This window comes from Ranitomeya variabilis, chromosome 3, assembly GCF_051348905.1.
Source record: "Ranitomeya variabilis isolate aRanVar5 chromosome 3, aRanVar5.hap1, whole genome shotgun sequence".
NCBI lineage: Eukaryota > Metazoa > Chordata > Amphibia > Anura > Dendrobatidae > Ranitomeya > Ranitomeya variabilis.
In genome coordinates, this window is record NC_135234.1 from 80,153,758 (window position 1) to 80,176,860 (window position 23,103).

The 23,103-nt window shown below is 43.5% G+C and overlaps 1 protein-coding gene across 3 annotated transcripts in view; it reads right to left on the minus strand.

The window, feature by feature from the left end:
* The window catches only part of SPECC1 (sperm antigen with calponin homology and coiled-coil domains 1), a 543,118-nt gene extending 523,792 nt beyond the window's left edge, over window positions 1–19,326 (minus strand). For 2 of the 3 annotated variants that reach the window (XM_077294264.1, XM_077294267.1), the window contains exon 1: window positions 19,273–19,325. The gene's annotated coding sequence lies outside the window, so the exon portion shown is untranslated. Of the gene's footprint in view, window positions 1–19,272 lie in introns of all 3 variants that reach the window. The other variant, XM_077294266.1, reaches the window with a different exon arrangement.
* Window positions 19,327–23,103: the final 3,777 nt, after the last annotated feature.

The window sequence follows — 23,103 nt, forward strand, 5'->3', positions numbered from 1 at the left end:
TATAAAATCAATAAAATTTGTTGGAAAAACAACATACTTACAAATTAAGAAAAACAGGGATTTATCGTGATTAAAACACTGGATCGCAGATATCAAGGTATCATTTTATTACGATTCCTATGACCTGTTTGCCGATGTAGATGACTTAGGGGGACGATCTTACTGACAGATTCCTTTTAAACGAGTCTTCTAACAGTAAAACAAAAATAGCCCCCTTTAATTCTATAACGTTATATCCTGTAGTCGCCTGGCTGTCTTTATTTATATGCCAGCACAGATTAAGTGCCATACTGGCACATGAGTGCTGCTGCTAATCAATGGCCTCTCTAGTTTAGTGCTGTACTTAGTGGTGTCAACTTCAGTTGTGTGAAGAAGTGTTTGCCCTCTTCCTGATTTCCTATTCTTTTGCATGTTTGTCACATTTAAGCGCTTAAATTTAAATATTAGACAAAGATAACTCAAGTGAACACAAAATGCAGTTTTTAAATGAAGGTCTTTATTATAAAGGGAAAAAGAAATCCAAACTTACAGGGTCCTGTGTGAAAAGTGATTGCACCTCCCCCTTAATACAGAAATTAACTGTGGTTTATCACATCTTTGGGAAGCTGAGTTCAAATTCCCTAGCCACACCTAGGCCTGATTACTGCCACTCCTGCTTTTAATCAAGAAAACCCTTAAATAGGACCTGCCTGACAAAGTGTAGTAGACCAAAATGTCTTCAAAAGCAAGGCATCATGCCACGATCCAAAGAAATTCTGGAACAAATAAGAAACAAAGTTATTGAGATCTATCTGTCTGGAAAAGGATACAAAGCCATTTCTATAGCTTTGAGACACCAGCGAACCACAGTGAGAGCAATTATCCACAAATGTCGAAAACATGGAACAGTGGTAAACCTTCCCAGAAACAGCAAGCCAACCAAAATTGCCCCAAAAGCGCAGCGATTACTCATCCAAGAGGACACAAAAGACCCCACAACAACATCCAAAGAACTGCAGGCCTCACTTGCCTTAGTTAAGGTCAGTGTTCGTGAATCCACCATAAGAAAGAGAATGGTCAAAAATGGCCTGCATGGCAGAGTTCCAAGGCAAAAACCACTGCTGAGCAATAAGAACATAAAGGCTTGTGTCAGTTTTGCCAGAAAACATCTTGATGGTCCCCAAAACGTTTGGGAGAATACCCTGTGGACTGACGAGACCAAAGTTAAACTTTTTGGAAGGTGTATGTCCCATTACATCTGGCATAGAAGTTACACGGCATTGCAGAAAGGAACATCATACCAACAGTAAAATATGGGGGTGGTAGTGTGATGGTCTTGGGTTGTTTTGAAGCTTCAAGACCTGGAAGACTTGCTGTGGTAAATGGAACCATGAATTCTACCTAAAAATCCTAAATGAAAACGTCTGACCATCCGTTCGTGACCTCAAGCTGAAGCACATTTGGGTTATGCAGCAAGACAATGATCCAAAACACACTAGCAAGTCCACCTCTGAATGGCTTAAGAAAAACAAAATTAAGACTTTGGAGTGGCCTAGTCAATGTCCTGACCTTAATCAGATTGAGATGCTGTGGCATGACTTTAAAAAGTGGGTTCATGCTCAGAAACCCTCCAATGTGGCTGAAACACAACAATTCTGCAAAGTTGACTGTGACCAAAATTCCTTCAGAGTGCTGTAAAACACACATTGCTAGTTATTGCAGTTGTTGCTGCTAATGGTGGCCAACCAGTTATTAGGTTTAGGGGGCAATCACTTTTTCACACAGGGCCCTGTAGTTTTGGATTTCTTTTTCCCTTCATAATAAACACCTTCATTTAAAAACTGTATTTTGAGTTTACTTGTGTTATCCTTGTCTAATATTTACATTTGTTGGATGATCTGAAAGATTTAAGTGAAAAACATGCAAAAGAATAGGAAATCAGGAAGGGGGCAAACACTTTTTCATATGACTGTATGCAGTGAGCGATTTAATAGGTGAGAAATATGCATTTTGTTTATTACACTTTGTGCTGCAAGTTGTTTTTTTCATCTTGGAAAAACTCTACAGTTTATGACTCAGGGCACATTGACACTCGCAGCTGATAATACAGATCAAATATTGATGCCAAATACTAATCTTTTTTTCTGCTTAGTTACTGCATAATTTATTTTGTTAGTTTTGTTGTTTTTGTATTAGGATTTCTTCTATACTGTGTTCTATGCTATTCAGCTTATATATATATATTTGTTCCATTTCATTTGAAAAACTATTGCTTGATTCTCTAATGTTGCAGAAATATGCGTGATAAAAAAATAATATATATATCTATATATATAATTGTCTAAGGGGTACTTCTGTCTTTCTGTCCTTCTGTCACCATTATTCGTTCGCTGATTGGTCTCGGCAGCTGCCTTTCATGGCTGCCGCGACCAATCAGCGACGGCCACAGTCCGATTAGTCCCTCCCCTACTTCCCTGCACTCACTGCCCGGCGCCCGCTCCGTAATCTCCCTCACACAGGGTTAATGGCAGCGGTAACGGCCCGCGGTGTAACGGGCTCCGTTACCGCTGCTATTAACCCTGTGTGTCCCCCAACTATTTACTATTGATGCTGCCTATGCAGCATCAATAGTAAAAATATGCATATTAAAAATAATAATAATAAAAAAACCTGCTATACTTACCCTCCGCCGCCTTTCTCGCTCGCCACGCTCCCCTGACCGCTCCATTACAAGCGTCAGCTTGCGGTGAGGTCCCGTCCCAGGGCTGGTGTGCGGCAAGGACCTGCCGTGACGTCACGGTCATGTGACCGCGACGTCTTCATAGGTCCTGCTCCCACCAGCCCTGGCACTTGCAATGGAACTTGGCTTCAGGAAAATGGCTGCCGCGATCTCGATCTGCGCACGCGCGGCATCCCGCGGCCATTTTCCTGAAGCCGAGCACTACCATCTGCACAGGATCCCAGGAAGAGGAGAGGCGGGACGCAGAGGAGCAGCGACAAGAATGGTGAGTATGATACACTACAAGGGGCCCTAGGATCGTTAGGTGAGTATGTTTATTTTTTATTTTTTGGACCTGTGACATAAGTGCCTCGGTAATATACTACATCACTGGGCAATATCCTACGTGGCTCTGCTGTATACTACAAGGCTGGGCAATATACTACAAGGCTGGGCAATATACTACGTGGCTGGGCAATATACTACAAGGCTGGGCAATATACTACGTGGCTGGGCAATATACTACAAGGCTGGGCAATATACTACAAAGCTGTGCAATATACTATGTGGCTCTGTGCAATATACTACGTAGCTGCGCAATATCCTACGTCGCTGTGCTGTATACTATGTAGCTGGGCAATACACTACGTGGCAGGGCAATATACTACATGGCAGGGCAATATACTACGTAAATGGGCAATATACTACGTAAATGGGCAATATACTACGTGGACATGCATACTCTAAAATACCCGATGCATTTGCATCGGGCCACCATCTAGTATATATATATATATATATATATATATATATATATATATATATATATACAGGGGCGGATTATAATGAGGTCAATCTGGGCGGCAGCCCAGGGCCCAGTGGTGTGGGGAGGCCCTGGGCTACCGCTCAGATTGACCGCCGCCATCAGGGCATTACTGCCCTCACTGGCGTATTGGCCCGGTGGGCAGAGGGGGCCCGCATCTCATCTGCTCACCGGGTCCCTACCAGCTCTGCGGCAGTTTAACGCTATTGACATGCGGGCCCACATCTGCACATCAATAGTTAACAGCCGCCAGCCAATCGGAGGCTGGCAGCTGACGGCAGCCGCAGCGCGCATGTCGCCGGCGTTTGATGTCATTGTCAGTTGCTGTCGATTGCGCGCTTCAGCTGCGAGGAGGGAGCTTAGCCGAAGGAGCACGGTTAGGTGAGAAGAACTAGTCTTTTTTTTTTTTTTATTGAGAGTGGCGATCTGGGGGGCCTGGGCCAGAATGCTGGAAACTGGGGGCAGAAATGCTGGACACACTGGGGGCAGAGATGCTGGACACAGATGGGGGCAGAGATGCTGGACACATTTGGGGCAGAGATGCTGGACACATTTGGGGCAGAGATGCTGGACACATTAGGGGCAGAGATGCTGGACATATTGGAGGCAGAGATGCTGGACACATTGGGGGCAGAGATGCTGGACACAGATGGGGCAGAGATGCTGGACACATTGGGGGCAGAGATGCTGGACACAGATGGGGCAGAGATGCTGGACACAGATGGGGCAGAGATGCTGGACACAGATGGGGCAGAGATGCTGGACACATTTGGGGCAGAGATGCTGGACACATTGGAGGCAGAGATGCTGGACACATTGGGGGCAGAGATGCTGGACACAGATGGGGCAGAGATGCTGGACACATTGGGGGCAGAGATGCTGGACACAGATGGGGCAGAGATGCTGGACACAGATGGGGCAGAGATGCTGGACACAGATGGGGCAGAGATGCTGGACACATTTGGGGCAGAGATGCTGGACACATTTGGGGCAGAGATGCTGGACACAGATGGGGCAGAGATGCTGGACACAGATGGGGCAGAGATGCTGGACACAGATGGGGCAGAGATGCTGGACACAGATGGGGCAGAGATGCTGGACACAGATGGGGCAGAGATGCTGGACACAGATGGGGCAGATATGCTGGACACAGATGGGGGCAGAGATGCCGGACACATTGGGGGCAGAGATGCTGGACACAGATGGGGCAGAGATGCTGGACACAGATGGGGCAGAGATGCTGGACACATTGGAGGCAGAGATGCTGGACACATTGGGGGCAGAGATGCTGGACACATTGGCGCAGAGATGCTGGACACAGATGGGGCAGAGATGCTGGACACAGATGGGGCAGAGATGCTGGACACAGATGGGGCAGAGATGCTGGACACATTTGGGGCAGAGATGCTGGACACATTGGAGGCAGAGATGCTGGACACATTGGGGGCAGAGATGCTGGACACAGATGGGGGCAGAGATGCTGGACACATTGGGGGCAGAGATGCTGGACACAGATGGGGCAGAGATGCTGGACACAGATGGGGGCAGAGATGCCGGACACATTGGGGGCAGAGATGCTGGACACATTGGCGCAGAGATGCTGGACACAGATGGGGCAGAGATGCTGGACACAGATGGGGCAGAGATGCTGGAGACACTGGGGGCTGAATGCTGGAGACACTGAGGGCAGAAATGCTGGAGACACTGAGGGCAGAAATGCTGGAGACACTGAGGGTAGAAATGCTGGAGACACTGAGGGCAGAAATGCTGGAGACACTGAGGGCAGAAATGCTGGACACTCTGGGGGCAGAAATGCTGGACACTCTGGGGGCAGAAATGCTGGACACTCTGGGGGCAGAAATGCTGGAGACACTGGGGGCAGAAATGCTGGAGACACTGGGGGCAGAAATTCTGGAGACACTGGGGGCAGAAATGCTGGAGACACTGGGCCGAATGCTGGAGACATAGGGGGCAGAATGGAGATACGGGGCAGGATTGGAGACACTGGGGGCTGGATTGGAGACAGATCGTGCAGGATCATGGGGCAGGATGGATATGATGGAGACAGATGGGGCAGAATGGATACTCATGAGGGAAGGATGGGAGAACATATGGCTGAAGCCAGGAATGAGACACACAGGGGCCAGGATGGGGAATATTATTACCATAGGGACTAATTTAGGGATATTATTACTGCAGTGATGTATTTACCGTATATACTCGAGTATAAGCCGACCCGAGTATAAGCCGACCCCCCCCTAATTTTGCCACAAAAAACTGGGAAAACTTAATGACTCGAGTATAAGCCTACGGTGGGAAATGCAGCAGCTACCGGTAAATTTCAAAAGTAAAAATAGATACCAATAAAAGTAAAATTAATTGAGAGATCAGTAGGTTGTGTTTTTGAATATCCATATTGAATCAGGAGCCCCATATAATGCTCCATACAGTTCATGATGTGCCCCATAAGATGCTCCATACAAAATACGCCCTATATAATGCTCCATAAAGTTTATAATGGGCCCCATAAGATGCTCCATATTAAAATATGCCCCATATAATCCTGCATAAAGGTTAATAATGGCCCCATAAGATGCTCCATTGACACATTTGCACAGTATAATGCTGCACAAATGTTGATTACGGCCCCATAAGATGTTCCATAGAGATATTTACCCCATATAGTGCTGCACAAACGTTAATTATGACCCCATAAGATGCTCCATAAAGATATTTGCCCCATATAATCCTGCACAAACGTTAATTATGGCCCCAAAAGATGCTCCATAAATAAATTTGCCCCATATAGTGCTGCACAAACATTAATTATGACCCCATAAGATGCTCCATAAAGATATTTGCCCCATATAGTGTTGCACAAACGTTGATTATGGCCCCATAAGATGCTCCATACAGACACTTGCCCAATTTGCTGCTGCTGCGATAAAAAAAAAATTGCATACTCACCTCTCGTCGCTTAGGCCCCCGGCACTTTAAATATTCACCTTTCCTTTTTCCGGCCACCGCTCCATCTTCAGCGTCTTCTGCACTGACGTTCAGGCAGAGGGCGCACACTAACCACGTCACCGCACCCTCTGACCTGAGCATCACTGCTGAAGACGGAGTAGCGGCTGGAACGAGGAGAGGTGAATATCGCACAGCGCTGCGCTCCCCCTCCCCATTATACTCATCTGCTCCTGGCACGGTGCAGTCCCTGGTTCCCCGGCGCCGCAGCTTCTTCCTGTATTGAGCGGTCACATGGCACCGCTCATTACAGTGATGAATATGCGGCTCCACCCCTATGGGAGGTGGAGCCGCATATTCATTATTGTAATGAGCGGTACCATGTGACCGCTCAGTACAGGAAGAAGCTGGGGCGCCGGGAGAACCAGGGACCGCGCCAGGAGCAGGTGAGTATTATTAGACAGCCCCCACTCCCCCTCCCCTGCCGACCCCTGGGTATGACTCGAGTATAAGCCGAGAGGGGGACTTTCAGCCCCCAAAAATGGGCTGAAAATCTCGGCTTATACTCGATTATATACGGTAGTTTATTTTGTTAGTATACTGTTTTAAATGAGAGGGCAGGCCTTTTACTGTGTAGAGTGACACTATGTTGCTTCTTTTTCTTCATGTGGTGTAATGTAGAAGTTGGGAAAAATTAAGTAATGTATTCTGCAAGCGGAGCTCGAGATAACTGTGTTATTTCCTGCAGAGATGAGTCCTGGCTGGATGAAGTGATGGTGATCTGTGCTGGATGAAAGATGAAGGACTTCACCTAGAGACGTCACTGGTGAGTCAGTGTGTTACCTATACACTGACACTATACACTGTATACTATATACAGAGCTCCTGTGTATAATGTCACCAGTGATCACTGTATAACCTCTACACAGACACAGCATACTAAGTACAGATCTCCTGTGTATAATGGCTCTTATGGTGATAGTATTGTGTTTTTTTTTATTACTGATCAGTATTGTAGTATTCAGTCACTATGTAGTGGTTATATGTGGTCTGGACATGGTTTTGCGGTATTTGTCCCTTGTATGTGCTACTTGGTCACTTTGTGGTGGTAATATGTGGTCTGGTCATGGTGCGGTGGTATTTGTTCCTTGTATGTGATATTATTCGGTCACTTTGTGGTGGTAATATGTGGTCTGGTCATGGTGCCGTGGGATTTGTTCCTTGTATGTTATATTATTCGGTCACTGGTGGTAATATGTGGTCTGGTCATGGTGTTGTATTTGTTCCTTGCATGTGATATTATTGGTCATTTTAAAAATTGAAAAATGAATAAAAATATACCTAAATTGTATTGCATATTTTAACAAATATTTAATAGGTTACAATAGAGTAGGACCCGGCCCAAAGTGTCTACCGTGTTATGGTGGCGGCTTGAAAAATCTTTTGGTCAAAACAAATGCTGCCGGTTATATGTGTGATCTGGTGATAGGTGAAAAGTGGAGTTTCACTCAGCAACTATTTTTCTGGAATAATCTGGTTCACATATATGATGACCCCGTCGCATGACCAAGGGGCCCACAGAGTCTGAACAGCCCGGGGCCCTGGCTACCCTTAATCCACCCCTGTATATATAGATAATAATTTTAAAAAAAACTATGCACACAAGTAAATTATGCGAACATTGAAGATACGGTAAGTTTTTAAACTCAGCACACTGACGTCTATGGGCTAAAAACAGTACTTATACAGATCAATTGGACCTTGGTGTAAAAATGATACCAATACAAATCCACTTGGACATACAGTAGTAGTGCAGGGCGGACGGCCGTATACTCTCTCATCCATAAGAATCGGGCTGATTATGCTAAAATTATACTAATCACGATCTGATGAGAGTGTGTTCACAGTGTGATCCCATTTTCTCAGATGAGGAGGAGATTGAGAAAAAAAACTCCATTGTGTCAGCCTGTGGAAATTGGACTGCACTCAAATAAACATCCGAGTGCAGTACCATGATTTCCATACACTCATTGACTTGCATGGCCAAGTGCGATCTGAATATTGGATCAAACTCTGACATGCAGCGATTTTTTATTTATTTTTCTCCTTGGACAGATTTTGTCTAAAGAAGAAATCAGATGTGCACGGCCCCATAATCTAACATTGGTCTGGGTGCAATCCAATGTTTTGTAGGATTGCACTCGGATCGAAAATACAGTCATCTGCACCCGCCCTTTAAAACATAAAAAAACAGTATGTACATTGAAAGAAAAAGACAATGTAAACCAGACGTGTGCTGCAGAGAACAATATCGGTCACATTCAATGCGCACAGAGCGATCAATTACAGGTCGTTCTCTGCACTCGGGAACTGCGGTCGGCCTGTTAAACAGGCTATTAAACTAAACAAAGCCTAAATGTACCCTGGAACCCTAATTATACTGTCGCATCTTCATTTTCACAAAATCTATGCACCCTGCCTGTTTACACTGCACTTTCTATCATTTCCACTGCCACGTCAGAAACACATGAAAGTGACTCATCAATGTCAGAAGGAGGTCATTGACGCCAGATTGTAGTTGTGGTCTCCAGCCAGTGCTGTGAGGATAACTTTAGAAAGGCAGTATGTAAGGAGAATTGGGCTGATATCTTTTTGTTGTGAAGTATTCTATACAGAAGGAATATAATGTACTATTTTGTTTGTTTTTCAGAAATAACTGTTAATTCTGAACAGATACATTGCTCCTTCTCAAAACAATATTCTGCATGGAGAATACAAAAGATTTATGGAGCATGCAAGTCTTTTTTTTTTTTTACCTGAATTACTAAAGACCACCAAAACTGTCAATACTGGAATCACAGGGGTTAAAATTGGTGAATACCCCTTATTTTATTACTTTATAATCACCCCCACAAGTTAAAATATTTTCAGAAGTTGCACAAACCCCTTAAACGGCAATAACATCAATATATCTATTTTGCTTAAGGTTTACACTTTTTCAATTTTATTTTTTTGCAGAAGATTGAGCTTGTGAATATTTGTGACCCCCTCAATATTAGGTAGAAAATATTATCTATTAATAACAGTATTATATTTAGATCAAAATAGCTGTATGAGACTTTGTTTTCTTGCAGGATCAATTTATTTTTGTAAAATTTTTGGGTACATCCAGTCAAGTGTTGGCACCCTTGAAATTGTTCCTGCTAATGAAGTATTTCTCCCAAAAATTATTGCAATTACACATGTTTTGTTATACACATGACTGTATATGTTAGTGATTCATTTTATTTATAGTCTGCCGAAATATAAAAAAAAAATTATTTTTACTTTCTATTTATTCATGCCATAACACTTAATAAAGTTATTGATATACTACAATTATGATTTTATAGGGCCTAAGTCCCCTATATGAATATATCAATGGTATAATTTTAGTTTGGGGGGTGACAGACTCCCTTTATATCAAAAGTATTGTTTATTTTGTGTGAGCTTTTTTTTTACTTTTTTTTTATTTTATAAAGCAGACAAACAGATATTCCAAAATAAACTGCATACTGTTATGAGAAGTTCAAGGGGATCACTAAGGTGAGGTGAATCCTCTAAGCCCAAGGTCCAGGTGGGTACATGGGCCACAGGCATCAGTGCAGCAGGCTGGGGAGTAGAGGGACTGGAATCCGTAGGTAGACAGGTGGAGGAAGTCAGAAAACCACAGGCAAGCAGGTGGAGTGCAGGTAACAGCAGGCAGGTGGAGGACTTCAAGAAACCACAGGCAAGCAGGTGGAGTGCAGGAAACCGCAGGCAGGCAGAGGATGTCAAGAAACCACAGGCAAGCAGGTAGAATGTAGGAAACCGCTGGAACGCGGAGGACATCAGGAAACCGCAGGGAAGTGCAGAAATCATCAACGGATATTGATTCCTCGGACACAAATGTTAGTGCATCAGATGTCTCAATAGGAAATAACATCTCAGAAAATAGGAAAAGATATAAAAAAGCATCAAAAAACGAAAAAGACGAGGCGGGAGGCAGCACAAAAAATCCGCCAGGAATAATGACCCGATACAAAAAGAAGCAGAAATAGCGGAAATAAATAATGTGGTTAATCTATCCTCCCAAACCTTAACACAAGAGCAATTAGATGTACTTGCTCTAGGTCTGAATTTTGTACCTGACTCCAACTTTAATTTATTTATGACTATTTTGGACATTAACAAATTCATAAGAAATCTAACTATAAAAAAACATTTTTTTATTTTTTCATGGATGAAGCTATAACATCTAAATGTGATACTACTCCTGAGACAAATGAATTTGAAAACATGGACTTTGAAGAACAAGTGGCATTGAATTGCCTTATAAAACTATCGAAGGAACAGCATGAAGAATTAACGGACAGTTCTATTAATACATCTGAAAAAACTAAAAATCCTTTTTTTTATCCACTTCAAACGAGAGTTGAGTGCATGGATAAATTTCAAGAAATGATTGAAAAGGATTTAAAATCATTACAAGACACTAAAAATAAGAAACTCCATAATAATTTATCCCATAAGCAACGGAAAGCACTGGATGAAATAAAATCTTAAAAAATATTGTTATCAAGAAAAGCGATAAAGGTGGCCTAATAGTTATAATGAATGAAAAGGATTATAAGGACAAAATGTATGAACTCTTGTCCGATACATATACCTATGAAAAACTTATAAATAATCCGACCAGAGAGGTTAATGCTTAAATTGCTGGGTTAATTGAGGAGGGGGTCAATCTAGCGGTTATCAACAAAAAACAAGCAGATTATTTATATGTAGAGTCCCCTAAATTACCAATTATGTATGGTCTCCCAAAAATACTTAAAGGGGACGGTTTACCAGCTATGCACCCTATTATATCGGGTATTGGATCCATGTTGGAACATTTATGTGAGTGGATGGATTCACTATTACAACCCCTTGTTATAAAAATGCCAGGATATATTAAAGATTCCAAGGCAGTCTTGAAAATACTCTCTGGTAGGATATGGAGACAGGAATACAGTTGGCTGAGTTGCGATGTCGTATCTCTGTACACTAGTATACCTCATGACATAGCAATGAGAGCCATAGAATTTCATCTAAAAGATTATGGACAATATTCTGAGGACTTGATTAATTTTTCTTTACAGGTTTTACATTTCCTTATGCAAAACAATATTTTCTCTTTTGGGGATGAAATATATGTTCAGAAGTCGGGAGTCCCCATGGGGGCTAAATACTCACCGTGTTTAGCCAATTTAACTATGGCATTTTGGGAGCAAAAATTTATTTATTCTGCCGATAATCCCTTTGTTGAGTGTATTTCCTGGTATGGCAGATACATCGATGACATTCTCATCATTTGGAGGGGCGATGTGTCTGCCATACCGGGATTTATAAAATACATCAACTCGAATGATTGTGGTATCAAATTCACTTTTGTTCATGATTTTTGCAATATTTCCTTTCTGGACTTGGATTTGTATGGCCATGTTGGGGAATGCGTTAGAAGTAAGACACATGTAAAGCCGGTGAGTGGTAAAGGCCCCGTCTCACTAAGCGATTTACCAACGATCACGACCAGCGATACGACCTGGCCGTGATCGTTGGTAAGTCGCTGTGTGGTCGCTGGGGAGCTGTCACACAGACAGCTCTCTCCAGCGACCAACGATCAGGGGAACGACTTCGGCATCGTTGAAACTGTCTTCAACGATGCCGAAGTCCCCCTGCAGCACCCGGGTAACCAGGGTAAACATCGGGTTACTAAGCGCAGGGCCGCGCTTAGTAACCCGATGTTTACCCTGGTTACCAAAAAAAACAAACAGTACATACTCGCCTTTCGGTGTCCCTTGCCGTCTGCTTCCTGCTCTGACTGAGCCGCCGTACAGCGAGAGCAGATCACAGCGGTGACGTCACTGCTGTGCTCTCACTTCTCACTGTACGGCCGGGAGTCAGTGAGAGCAGGAAGCAGACGGCAAGGGACACCGAAAGGCGAGTATGTACTGTTTGTTTTTTTTGGTAACCAGGGTAAACATCGGGTTACTAAGCGCGGCCCTGCGCTTAGTAACCCGATGTTTACCCTGGTTACCAGTGAAGACATCGCTGGATCGGTGTCACACACACCGATTCAGCGATGTCAGCGGGGCCTCAACGACCAAAAAAAGGTCCAGGCCATTCTGACACGACCAGCGATCTCGCAGCAGGGGCCTGATCGCTGGTACGTGTCACACATAGCGAGATCGCTATGGAGGTCGCTGTTGCGTCACAAAACTTGTGACTCAGCAGCGATCTCGCTAGCGATCTCGCTATGTGAGACGGGGCCTTAACACGCTGCTACACGCTGGGAGTAGTCATCCTGCCCACACCATTAAATCAATACCTGTGGGTGAGTTCACTAGGCTGAAACGAAATTGCAGTAGGGAGGAGGATAGGGTAAGAGAATTCAATCAACTTAGTAATAAACTTAAAACTCACAAATATCCAAACTGGACTTTAAACAGAGCCATAAAAATAGTGGATAAAAAAACAGAGAGAGGATTTGATAATGTCTAATAATGGTGAGGTGTCAAATAGGAAAAAGAAAAAATATGATGGAAAGCCATATGTCTGTTTGCAGTTTTCCTCTCAGTGTAATCAAATTAAAGGGATAATTAATAAGAGACTACCTATCCTATATGAAGATGATACATTGTTGGATATTTTAAAAGATGGAATTAGTGTGGTAGCAAGGAGGGCACAAACTATTGGAGACATTATTGCCCGAGTTCGGGTCCAGCTAAAGCTAAATCCAAGACTTGGTTAGAATGTAAGGGTTTTTCGGGTGCGGTACTACTGCGTGCAGTACATGTGCACATATGCAGCCTGGTAATATTTTCCAAAACTCAGAAGGAACCAAAGAATACAAAATAAATAGTTTTATTAACTGTCATACTAAAAATGTGGTTTACAAGATTGATTGTACACTATGTCATATTTCCTATATAGGATGTACGTCACGAAAACTAAAAACACATGTAACTGAACATATTAGAGATGCTACTAATCGTAATATGACAAATAGGAATATGTCTATGGTGTCAAAACATTTTGTATGCAACATAATGGGGATATAACAACTGTGAAAGTGCACGGCATTGAGAAAGTTTATCTGTCATATCGCGGGGCGGGGGGGGGGGGGGGGATCTAAAAAGACGCCTGCTCACAAGAGAGGCTTTTTGGATCTATAATCTAAATACCCGTTTCCCTGCTGGCATGAACAGGAGAAATGAAATTATGTATCATTACTGTTGATGTTTTAAAATGTTTTGTATAGTATTGTAGAAATTATTTTAAATATATGTGGTTCCAGGACCTTACACAATGATCATGTGACACGAGGGGTGTGTCCTAGGTCTGTGTGTGCTATATGTGTAGCGCTCACTTCTGGGGCTGCATAGGCATGAGTAAGACCTATTTTGGTTGAAACGCGTAGCCATATCTTCACAATCACCTGTTTGGTCTACCTTTTGTAAGGATTTGTTTTTACCTTCATGTTGGATTTACAATAAAATATAAAGGAAAAGAAAAAGGATTTTTTTTTTTTCCTATCCATCTTGCTGGAGCTGGAGTATCCATGTTCTTTTGAGATTGCAAGTGCAGAAATCCGCAGGCAGGTGGAGAACACCAGGAAAACTGCAGACAAGTGGAGGACACCAGGAAACTGCAGGCAAGTGGAGGACACCAGGAAACTGCAGGCAAGCAGATAGAGTGCAATGCTGGAAACCGCAGACAGGTAGCAGATAACACTCCGGAGTAACAAGAAAGCCAGCAACCAAGGAAGCAGCAAGACTTTCTGAAAACTGAAGTAGGACACAGAGACAGGTAGCCGACAGAACTCTGGAGACAAAAGAAGTCTCAGACAAGTAGGAAGAAGAACGAGAAGCGGTTTGGTCTATAGGAGATGTCCTGCAGCCCGCAGCCAGGCTGCTGTGAACACACAAACTGCAAGTCTAGTCTCAGGTTCAGTACCAAGGCCCGGGTGTCTTAGAAGCCCTTAAATAGGCCCAGGCAGTTCATAACATGGAAGCAGGCTAGGCCACCTGCAAAGCGCAAGTTAGAGCACAAGAAAGTTCAACGGACCGGTGCCTTTGAAATAGAATCAGTTCATCTATGCACCCAAGCACAAATTCAGGGATTTTGGAAGATTAAAGTTTGGTGTATGAGTAACAAATGGGGTAATAATGATCATTTTCATATGTAGGTTGAAACCTAGTTGTTAACTTAAACAGAAACAGCTGTGTAGGAGGCTTAAAACTGGGTGAGGAACAGTGAAAAACTTCAACAATGGTGAGGAAGTGAAGACTGTTTCATGTCAAGGGTCATACACCATGGTAAAACTGAGCACAGCAACAAGACACAAGGTAGTTGTATTGCATCAGCAAGGTCTCTACCAGGTAAAAATTGCAAACCAAAAAATTACTCTTTAAAGTAAATTACAAAAAAATAAACAAAATCTCATATATAAATATATCCAAGTTGTATTGATTATAAACAATTATAAATACAGAACTACTAAAGAAGAAGGAATAAAAACACTCCATAAAATCCAGAAGGAAAGGGCAAGTGCTATCAGTGGTAAATCACACAAAGGCTCAGTACAATTGATAAAATGTGTAATAGTACAATCAAGCAGTAAAACTACGGCACTTTACATCTAAATGTACAACAATATATAATAAAGGAATACCATAAAAAGCATGGTAAAGAGCCTTACTTCTCAAAATACCTACTCAAAGGGAAGAGCTCATAACAAAATACTCCACTCCAAAAGCACCCATACCCACCAAAAATCATAATAAATGGCCCAGAGACAGACCACATTGCCCAGTACCCCGACAAGCGTTTCACATATAGCTTCATCAGGGGATGAAGAGCAGTACAGTAATGAGTGTCTGCAGTAAAAGAGAAACATGGTGGAAGTTCCTTGCAAGTTTGAGGCTGTATTTCTGCAAATTGTATTGGGGATTTGGTCAGAATTAATTGTGTCCTCAATGCTGAGAAAACAGATACTTATCCATCATGCAAAACCGTCAGGGAGGCATCCGATTGTCTTCAAATTTATTCTGCAGCAGGATAACCATCCCAAAGCATACAGCCAATGTCATAAAGAACTATCTTCAGTGTAAAGAAAAACAAGGCGTTAAGAAGGATATGGCCACCACAGTCCTGATTCCACCATCGAGTCTGTGTGGGATTACTTGGAGAGACAGAACGATTTGCACAACAGACATCCACAGAAGATTTGTGGCTAGATCTCCAAGATGTTTGGAACAACATCCCTTCAAAAAATTCAGGTGTATCTAGAAGAATGAATGTGGTTTTGAAGGTGGAGGGCGGTCACACCATATATCAATATTTTCCTGAGAAGATTTTAAATCTGTAGAATGGAAATTTATGCTGTGGATTATCACAGCCGATTACTTTTGTATCGTATAGGGTGAAATCTACAACATTCTATCACAGAATTTGTTGAGGATTTTGTTCTGAAGTGTACAGAAGCCCAATACTATTAAAGACCAGTATGGTTGGGGGCCATGATGGAGATTTTGCATTGGGGTCCATAAGCTTCCAGTTACACCCCTGGTTCATGGAGTAATTGCTTGATCTGGAAGACTGCTGGAAATATAAGGGGGTTTTATGCTATGATGGGGATAACAATAACTGAATTATGATCTTTCTCATTTCTGGCATGGTATAAGGTATAAGCACATCTCACATCAACGATAATGTATTTTTAAAAGTCCATAGTTTCTAAAATAAAATTCACTTACCGTATCTTGGAAGAACTGTGTTTTCAGCTTGGAAATAAATCTTATTATAGTGAAGGAGTGGGAGGATTGTTCACTGGCATAAATTGCTCCATTCTCAGCTCTGCTTGGGATCATACAGATAAAATACCTCCAACACAGCGTCACCGGCTGCAAGAATCGACGCCGGTAAATCTGTAACTGCGACGTGTTGTTGTCACGGCTTGCTGGGTTTTGACATATAAACCTCGATTGTGTTCCACATATTGAGTTCTTTTAAACAGTTATCCCTTATGTATAAAACAACCAATGCAAAAAATGGCCTAAATTCACACATAAAACTATACCTGGTGTCCATGTTATAATAATTCTGCCATAATAAATGTAACAGATTTACCAAAATAGTACAGCGCACCATGACACACTCTTCTCTTCATATGGCCCCTTGATGGTTCTCATTTGTCCCAAGTCACACAACCCCTTTTTATTTGTCATCACTACAAGGCACTGAAACCCCAATAACCCCACATTGGTGACAGAAAGGCTCCATGTCTACCAAGTACACATTCTATCATTTTGTGGATCAAAATTGCATATTCAAGTCAATGGGCAATGAAAAAAGACCGAGACAGGAAACTGAGGCCAGCCATGTTGAATCCTAGTGCTGCCCACTTTTTACTGTCTATTGGGTAAGTGAAGTTTGCAAGCTTTTTTTTTTTACATACTAATAAAACAAATGCCAACCTGTAAGAAACACATTGGACAAAGAAACAGAATAAAAAAAATCTGATAAAAATCAATCACATCCATGGGGCATGATGACTGCAGATACTGAGCCTGGACTTGGTTAGTAGGGTTGAGCGACTTTTGCTTTTTTAGGATCGAGTTGGGTTTTGTGAAACCCGACCTTCTCGAAAGTCGGATCGCGTGAAATTGGCCGATTCTACTGTAAAGTCGGGTTCCGGACCGGAACACGAAACCCAATGCAAGTCAATGTGGATTATTTTTTACATTTACTTAATCTCTCTCTCTCTCCCCTCCGTGCAAAGCATATGTTGTGTTTGACTGCGGAAATCACTGCAGCCCAAACGGTAATATGGCTCTATGACGCCGCAGAAACCAGGCCGGAACCTATGTCATCACGCTGCCCACACTCCTTAATTGGCTGAAAAAATGGCGGGGAAGGCGTCATACAAAACGCGACTTTGGCGCCAAGATCGCCGACCACGTGGCTGATCCCACGCTGGAGTCGGGTTGGGTTTCACGAAACCCGACTTTGCCAAAAGTCGGCGACTTTTGAAAATGAACGATCCGTTTCGCTCAACCCTATTGGTTAGTAAACGCCTCACCTGTCTAGTCCGGGTTAATTTGCAAACAGCGAGCGGCAGTACCTAAGTTCGTTTAGTGCAAATAGGTCCATTAGTAATTAGTAGTGATGAGCGAATATACTCGTTACTCGAGATTTCCTGAGCACGCTTGGGTGACCTCCGAGTATTTTTTATTGCTCGGAGATTTAGTTTTCCTCACCTCAGCTGAATGATTTACATCTGTTAGCCAGCTTGATTACATGTGGGGATTCCCTAGCAACCAGGCAACCCCCACATGCACGTATGCTGGCTAACAGATGTAAATCATTCAGCTGCGGCGATGAAAACTAAATCTACGAGCACTAAAGTATACTCGGAGGACCCCCGAGCGTGCTCAGGAAATCTCGAGTAACGAGTATACTCGCTCATCACTAGTAATTAGCATCACAGACAGAATAAAGGTCTGAAAGCTAATGGGGCAATTTAGGAGTTTGGGGGACTTGATAGTTTCCCATAATTACAGCAATTGGAGACATAGCACTGGACTGGCATAGAGAAGCTTAGCAAGAGCAAAAGTGGAGCGCACTACGCCCCTTCACGACTTTCACTATGCCATTCTTTGAAAGCCTGGTGCTTGTTAATGCTCTTACCCAAACATATTTGTGCAGAAAAACAATGGGGCAATAGAATTTTGTAACTTTTATTGACCCCATAACAGAAGCCCTACCTTCCTCTATGGTATGTACAACCCATGCCTATTGATCAGTGTATCCTTGGCTTAGTATCAGTCTGGTCATTCCAGGAACAAACATAAAGAGTAGATCATCCATAGCATCACTTGTGCAAATAATAGTAGAGGGGCCCCAGTGATTATATGGGATCTGTTTGAGTTCTATTTTTTTTTTTAGAATGGGAAAAAAAGTTTTTCCAAAAAGCGCATACAAACCATAATAACCAATGGTGCCCCTCTGTTTTCATAACTGAAACAATGGATCACATATTCCACATGTTCCGAAAAGGGAACATCCGAGAGGACATGTGAACAGAGACCAATAATTCTAGGTACTATTTAATGAGTAGGAATAAATCATAGATTTCACAAAAATCATTTATGGGGACTTTCTGGAAAAAGTGTAACTTTTTTTTTACATAATGTAAAACCCATTTGTGCCTTTTTTTGTAGCATTTTACCATCTTTTTTGCATTGTAGAAAGTGTTGTAGCTGCCTCTGCGTAACACCGTGACTGTGTACATGTAGCGTACACACATAGCGCACACGTATGGCGGTTCCTAGCACAGCCCTCACCCTATATACTTACACGTACAGCAGTATCCTACATAGCACGCACGGCTATCCGCTGTATACCGAGAGCACAGGGGTTAGTAGCATTGCACTGCAGCAGATCAGCACAGAACAAGTGCACCAGTCCATGCAGATGAGGACAGATCAATAGTCTGCTACACAGCAGGCAGGACTGGGATTTCAGCCTGTGGATTATTTCTACATAGGTACAATAATGCAAACAGAGCTGGACATATCCTCCAGGACACATGCTATAGTCACAGCAGTCAAGAATATGTGCAGGAAATCTTAGCCCTCCCCTCCATTACTGCCCCCATAATACTCAGTGTTTATCACTGGCTGATCTCATCCAACTCCTGCACCCACTAATTGCTGCCTCTTACCTCTCTCTCAGCCACGATCTCTTCTGCAGCTGACACAGGTACCAGTTGTAACATTCACATACCGCCACTAGAGGGCATCAAATCCATATCCGAAGCCTCCTCCCCCTCTCTCGCCTCCGCACTCTGCTGGGCCCCGCAGCATCCTGGGAAATGTAGTTTTATTGACCTTAATATAATAAACCAATGGCCTTTCCAGAACTACATGTCCCAAGGTAGGAGAAAACTAGCTTATTTTGGGGGACTGTTGTCTTTGCTATGACGACGACCTGCGCCCCCACATGTCCTTGCAGAGCTACAATGCAGGTTTAACTCGTTCATGGAGCCTCCTTGTGTGTGAGGTGCAGCAGCTGCGGAGATGAATGCAGCTCTGTGCAAAGGCATACATAAGCTGCTGTGACAGGAGTGACAGTATGGAGGGACATGGGTGCTGGGGACAGAGATGTATGGAGGACCCTGACCCTGAGATTAGTGGGTCACATGTACGTCACTGTTTATGGGGGGCTTGCTGGACATTTTACTGTAATAGCAGAAAAATTATTATTGTTATACATTTGTATAGGGCCATTTATTCCATGGCGCTTTACATGTGAAAAGGGGGCAAATATAGACAAGTACAATAAACATGAGCAAAGAACAAGGCACACAGTTATATAAAGAGAGAGGACCCTGCCCGCGAGGGCTCACAGTCTGCGGGGGATGGGTGAGGATACACTAGGAGAGGGCAGAGCTGGTCGTGCGTCGGTTCAGTAGACTGAGGATCACTGCAGGCTGTAGACTTGTCGGAAGAGGTGGGTATTCAGGTTCTTTTTGAAGGTTTCTATGGTAGGCGAGAGTCTGATGTGCTGGGGTAGAGAGTTCCAGAGTATGGGGGAAGCACGGGAGAAATCTTGGATACGATTGTGGGAAGAAGAGATGAGAGGGGAGTAGAGAAGGAGATCATGTGAGGATCAGAGGTTGCGTGTAGGTAAGTACTGGGAGACAAGGTCACAGATGTATGGAGGAGACAGGTTGTGGATGGCTTTGTATGTCATTGTAAGGGTTTTGAACTGGAGTCTCTGGGCGATAGGAAGCCAGTGAAGGGCCTGGCATAGGGGAGAGGCTGGGGAATAGCGGGGGGACAGGTGGATTAGTTGGGCAGCAGAGTGTAGGGTGGATTGGAGGGGTGCCAGAGTGCTAGAGGGGAGGCCAGAGAGTAGGAGGTTGCAGTAGTCGAGGCGGGAGATGATAAGGGCATGCACTAGTGTTTTTGTGGTTTCATGGTCAAGGAATGCGCGGATTCGGGAAATATTTTTGAGTTTGAGACAGCAGGAGGAGGCAAGGGCTTGGATATGTGGCTTGAAAGAGAGGGTAGAGTCAAGGATCACCCCGAGGCACCGAGCATGCGGAACTAGGGAAAGTGAACAGCCACTGACATTGATGGATAGGTCTGGTGGAGGGGTAGAGTGAGGTGGGGGAAAGATGATGAATCTGTTTTGTCCATGTTCAGTTTTAGAAAGCGAGCAGAAAAGAAGGCCGAGATAGCAGACAGTATGGGATTTTGGTGAGTAAGGAAGTGAGCTCGGGTCCAGATAGGTAGATAAAAATAATACTTAATATAATTACACACCAATAATAATGATACAGGGATAATGATAATTGGTAATATATACAATAAATATATATAAAAATAATATATACACCAATAATGATAATACAATAAAAATACAGAAAATACTGATAATAATACAAGAAAAAAATAATAACATAAATACAACAAAAATAAAGATAATAGTATAATAAAAATGCATAAAATAATAATACAATAATAAGAATAAAACCTGTGGTGCATTTACAATCAATCAGCGATTGATGGGATGAGGGATTGTATGCTTATCCCCGCTTCTATAGTGAAATAACAAATATTCAGATCTGATGGACCATTCATTAGATTTTCTGTATATTGTCTCTGCTTGCTAAGTTGCTATTTGTATAATTGTAGCACTAGCAGTTTACTTAAAGGGGTTGTCCGGTCAAAACTGATAAGTATGCAGTCTCTCTGTGTTACTGCAGACGTACGAACCCCCCATACATGGGAACTGAGGGTACGTATGAGTTATACATACCCCAGGCCAGTTACCGTGGTCTCACTGTCCATACATTTGTCACTGGACAGGGAGCGGCCTCGGCTCTATAGAAGTGTATGGAGCGAGGCCACGTCCACTGCCAGGGATATGTATAACTCATACATACCCTAGTTCCCGTGTCTGAAACCGGCAAATCCGCACAGCGCAAATCTGCATGGAGGGGGGTTCCATAAGTCTGCAGTCACACAAGAGTATACACTCCCAGAACCATCATCAGTATATGAATACACCACCAGAACCACCATCAGTACATGAATACTGTCATGGTTCCCAATGGCAAGGAAACGTCAGAGAACTTAAACTACAGACTAGCTCCTGGGTGATGGAATCTCGAGCTGACCGTGAGCTAAACCTACCACACAACTAACAGTGGCCGGGTGGCGTACCTACGTTTTATCCCTAGACGCCTAGCGCCAGCCGGAGGACTAACTAACCCTAATAGAGGAAAAGACAGACCTGGCTTACCTCTAGGGAAATTCCCCCAAAAAGGAGACAGAAGCCCCCCACATATATTGACGGTGAGTTCAGAGGAAAAGACATACGTAGTATGAAGGTAGGTTCAGCAAAGCGAGGTCCGCTTACTAGATAGCAAGAAGATACAATAGGGAACTTCACAGTCAGCTGAAAACCCTATTAAAATACCATCCCGAAATTACTTTAAGACTCATGTGTCAACTCATGACACCGGAGTGGCAATTTCGGCCCACAAGAGCTTCCAGCTACAGAAAAATAACATAACTGTGAACTGGAACAAAAATGCAAAACAAACTTAGGACTAAGAGTCCAACTTAGCTGATAGTAGTCTAGAAGCAGGAACATGCAACAGAAAGGCTCTGGTTACATTGATGGCCGGCACTAGAATAACTGAGCAGCAAGGCTAAATAGGATACACCCATATCCTGATGGAAACAGGTGAACAGAGAAAGTGAAGCACACAAGTCCAGTACCACCAGTGACCATCGGGGGAGCCCAAAAACCAAATTCACAACAGTACCCCCCCCCTCAAGGAGGGGGCACCGAACCCTCACAAGAACCACCAGGGCGATCAGGATGAGCCCTATGAAAGGCACGGACCAAATCAGAGGCATGAACATCAGAGGCTGTCACCCAAGAATTATCCTCTTGACCGTAGCCCTTCCACTTGACCAGATACTGAAGTTTCCGTCTGGAAACACGGGAGTCCAAGATCTTCTCCACAACGTACTCCAATTCACCCTCAACCAACACCGGAGCGGGAGGCTCAACGGAAGGCACAACCGGTACCTCATACCTGCGCAATAATGACCGATGGAAGACATTATGGATAGAAAAAGATGCTGGGAGGTCCAATCGAAAGGACACGGGGTTAAGAATCTCCAAAATCTTATACGGGCCGATGAATCGAGGCTTAAACTTAGGAGAAGAAACCCTCATAGGGACAAAACGAGAAGACAACCACACCAAGTCCCCAACAAGAAGACGAGGACCAACACGACGACGGCGGTTAGCAAAATGCCGAGTCTTCTCCTGGGACAACTCCAAATTGTCCACCACCTGTCCCCAAATCCGATGCAACCTATCCACCACAGTATCCACTCCAGGACAATCCGAAGACTCCACCTGACCGGAAGAAAAACGAGGATGAAACCCCGCATTGCAAAAGAAAGGAGAAACCAAAGTGGCAGAACTAGCCCGATTATTGAGGGCAAACTCCGCCAACGGCAAAAAG